General features: G+C 36.7%; 1 protein-coding gene across 9 annotated transcripts in view; it reads right to left on the reverse strand.

Moving 5' to 3' along the window:
• LOC106868722 (GATA zinc finger domain-containing protein 14) overlaps nucleotides 1-4,512 on the reverse strand; it is a 172,544-nt gene that overhangs the window by 134,875 nt on the left and 33,157 nt on the right. The window lies entirely within an intron of this gene.

Genomic DNA, 4,512 nt, shown 5'->3' on the forward strand with positions numbered 1-4,512 from the left:
AAATAACCCTGAAATCCGGATACGTTCGTGCTGCTGGCCGAGGTGAGAGGGATAACTCCCTTGGCAAACAGGACACAGTCGTGTGTCGATAAGCCAGCTGGAGGAGATGTCCTCCTGGGGCTAAAAGCAACAGTAACATCCACCCCTAGGGGTCAGCCACACTTAAGTGGCAATATACTACACTTTATCCTGCAGTTACTGTTAATACTTCATATAGAGAATTAACATTGCTTATTATTTTATTCTTTTATTCTTTTACACGTTTTAGTAATTTGATTGTTTCCATGCTAGAGCACCGCCTTAAATGGTTTGGGTCGATGGAATCGACCCCAGGACTTATTCTTTGTAAACCTAGCATTTATTCTATGGGATCTCTTGCCGAACCGCTATCTTAGGTGAACATAACACACCAAAATCTGTTGACAAGCGATTGCGGGGGGACAAGCACAGACACAAAGACACACACACATAAATACATACACACACACGTACATATATATACGGAATATATTTGGAATATGCCTACTTGCATGCCCTACTTATCAGTAAGGAAAAGATTAGAAATTAAGTTAGCCTCCTCTGACACAGTCTTAAATGATACTCATTGTATTTATATGCACAAAAATGAAAAATTATGAAAAGAAAAATAAAAAAATTTCTTCCTCCCTACATTCATTCCAATTAATTTACTCAAATTTTCAAATACATCGAATATTGTCATAATTGAATAGCTTTAGATCAAGAGACCTTGCGGATGCTTTCGAGAAAGTATCAACATTTAAAGGTTCGTCTTGTTTCAGGAAAGTTCCTTCCGAACACATGATATATGCAATCTTGATATATTGTTAAAGAGATTTGTTGAGAAAAACTAGTCTTGTAAGGGTTATCATCACTATAAACATATGTTCTATAATCTATCTATCTATCTATCTATCTATCTATCTATCTATCTATCTATCTATCTATCTATCTATCTACATGTATGTATGTATTATGTATGTATGAATGCATGTATATATGTATGTATGTATGTATGTATGTATGTATGTATGAATGCATGTATATATGTATTATGTGTCCATGTATGTGTGTGTGCATGTATGTATGCATGATACTTATTTGTAACAGCAGTTTTATGAGGCTGCAAACATAAGATCAAAGCATCCTTCCTAGATATAACGTAGGACAGATGTTCAAATGTGAAAAGAAGGCGAGTGGTGCACTAAAACATGTATACATTGGTGCAACCGGAGGCGTCATGAAAAATCATCTTACGTAATTTTCTAAGGAAAACAAAAGGCACTGCACATCATTATCTAACCACAGCTGGGGGCTCAAACAGAATGGAGCTCAGCATACAACCAACTGCTCTATAATAATAAAAAAAAAACGCTAGACCATACAATAAAATATCGTTCGTGTGTAACTTATATCTAGAGGAAACTGTGGAAATCATTACATCCAGGGAACACATAATTAATAGACATTCCGAAATAACTGTATCATGCAAACCTAAGATCAAAGCATCCTTCCTAGAATTCGAACAGAACATTACGAAACAGAGAAACACTACCTATCATTAACTTCTAATTGATAAAGAAAAGAAACTATTAACGAACTAAACAAAAACACCCATGATTTTCCTGTTATATCACTGTACCACCAGAAGTGATTAAAAGAGCCATTTAAGGGAACATTATTTATCAGCACAAATAATGAACTTCAACACCAAAACAAAGTTTGCTTCCTGGTTCAACAACATCTGAATTCATTGAGGAAGTGCCTGCTGTGACTAACGTCAGTGCAATGACCTGTACTACCCATCCTAACACGTGCACACAAAAATATCAAAACAAGCCTTGTATCACCACACATTCCCTCTCTCCTTTATCATTACCATTCCTTTCTCTCTTTTCATCACCTTGTCTCCCTCCCTACCAAATTCACACAGAACTGACTACATACCCCAATGAACCTTTTGGTTGGTAAAAAGTGATACACAACCTTCAGTTAAACATTAGTTACCTCGAACTGTAATGCCCAATCGCCCGAAGAAATGAACACATGATCTAAGACCAACCTGATGTCCATGGATGTTACAGATTGTATAGTAATCGTCCCAGAAATACAGACTATGGTCGTAAGAGACATTTGATTTGTGAAAACGCGTGTAGCGATGCATTAAAATATTTAAAAATTCCAATATTATTATTATTATTATTATTATTATTATTATTATTATTATATGAAAACTCACAGTTTATTTTGCTGGGCATGATGGAAAGTGTCAGCTGTTCACAACCAGTACACTAAAGTGATACTTGTTTACTGATCATGCTTCAAGAACCCTGCGAAGAATTCTTGCAGTTCCAAGCAATGCTGGTTTTTGTAGGCGTCCTACTTTCACACTTGCACCGATCTTTTTCAGCCATGTTGGTAGTTGAGTACTTATAGTTCCAAGGGCACCAGTTACTCTTGGTATCACGACTGCTCTCTTGATTGACCACAACCTTCCTATTTCCCACTTTAAATCGTCATAGTTGTTTATTTGTTCTTCTTTCACATTGTTCCTATTGTCAGTGGTTCCACGGCATTTTTATACGTACCACACTAGGCTGTTTTTGTCTGCTTTGATACAGTCCTGGCAACTGATCAAACCTCTCCCACCCTTTCTTCTGGACAAGTACAGCCTGTCGGTGTCACTTTTAGTGTAGAATGCTCCGTGTATTGTCAACCTTTTTCTGGTCTTGGTATCCATTTTCTTCATTTCTCTCTGTTGCCATTTTATAATTCCCGCTCTATACGGAAGTGATGCTTCCGCCCACGTATTAACTGCTTGGATTTTATTCCATCCAGTTAATTTTGAGCGCAGCACCAACCTCAGTTATTCTTTCGCTTGAGAAGCACATACCATTTGTTTCATTTGAAAATTTTGAAGCTCTACAGAAACGACAATTTGTGTTTAGCATACTAATTTGGACAGAGTTATCATATTTATAAGAATGGGATGGATCATATCCGAAAACAGCTTCAGGAGCTGTGAAGAACGAATTTGTACGTAGTCTGTTTTTGAGAGCTATTCTACTGGACCCTGTCTAATCATTAAAACATTGATTTAATGATCCAGCATGAAGTGCTGCAACATGCATTTGCTGATCTTGAGAAAATCTCATCTCTCTTCAGACTCTTGCCTTCGGTTTTCTACAATCCTCCTTACTTTATACTTGTTTCTGGGGAGATTACGTCTTTTTTGTGTTTCTCCTGATCATTCCGTAAAAAAATTATTTGAAGAGAGCAGAAATTGAAAGAAGCGAAAGCTAAAAGGACAGAGAAAGAAAGTGAAAGATGTATGTATGTCTATATGAAATGGACGCACGTGTGTGTGTGGGGTGGGGGTGGGGGTGCGCGTGTGCGTGTGAGAGAGAAAAAAGAGTGAAAAAGAGAGATAGAGCGAGTGAGTGAAGGTGTGTGTCGTGATGATTGATGTCTTTCAAGGTACACACACATAGAAAATGTGACGTCATCGTATAAAATATTTACGATAGTTGATTTATGGAAAAGATTATGATATTAAATTTTTGAAATGCAAATATGTGAATGGAAATTAAGTTTAATTTGCAGCCGAAATACTACTGAATCTTTTTGATACCTCATACGCCAAAATCTGTAACCCGGTTAAGGAATATATATATACTGAAAGTATTATCTCACATTACAATAGAGACGTAATACTGAAATAGTGTAAGAGATAAGAGATTGCTCTGGGCTCGCATTAGGCAAGAAGTTGGAAATGTATTTGGTCCATGACACTACATGAACCTTGGCTTTTGTATATGACGACTGTTGCTTTAAGTATTTTATTTCGATTTTATGTATATATGTATGTATAAGCCAATGAAGGAGGTCTTTACATAGTAGCTAGACCTGGTAGAAATAATAGCCAAATCTCCCTCAAAACACCCTCCTGTCTTAATCTGACAATTCTGCCTATTATGTAGTTTGAATGAGAAACTGTAACTAAAGATTAAGATTATTAACCCCAAACTTGGACGGTGTTAAGTAGTGGAGATGTTTGGTGATTGTATGTGGTGGTAACTTTTGACTGTTTCTTCTCAATAAGGTTAATTGATTGATAACGAATCTTAACACAATATAGATACAACTTCAAGTGGAATCGGACATCATAAGAGAGACAGAGAGAAGAAAGAAGAGAGACAGCATAGCGACAGTTTTGTCTGACTGTCATCCTGTACTCCCCTTGTTGCTAGTGAAACGGTCTGTGCCGTCTATCTGAGCAAACACGTTGCTTTTAATGGCGGAACAAACAGGATAAATAGATTACAAAAATAGCGATTCTCACTTTGAAACTAATAATTTTGAAAATCTTTTTATATTACGGAACGCCCCGCTCTCTCATGCACCCATGTTTAAAATTTCAGCGTGATCGGATGAACAACACTCGTGTTATAAGCGCGCAAACAGACAGACGGAACGGATTTTATATTATATATA

This window comes from Octopus bimaculoides, chromosome 13 (assembly GCF_001194135.2).
Source record: "Octopus bimaculoides isolate UCB-OBI-ISO-001 chromosome 13, ASM119413v2, whole genome shotgun sequence".
NCBI lineage: Eukaryota > Metazoa > Mollusca > Cephalopoda > Octopoda > Octopodidae > Octopus > Octopus bimaculoides.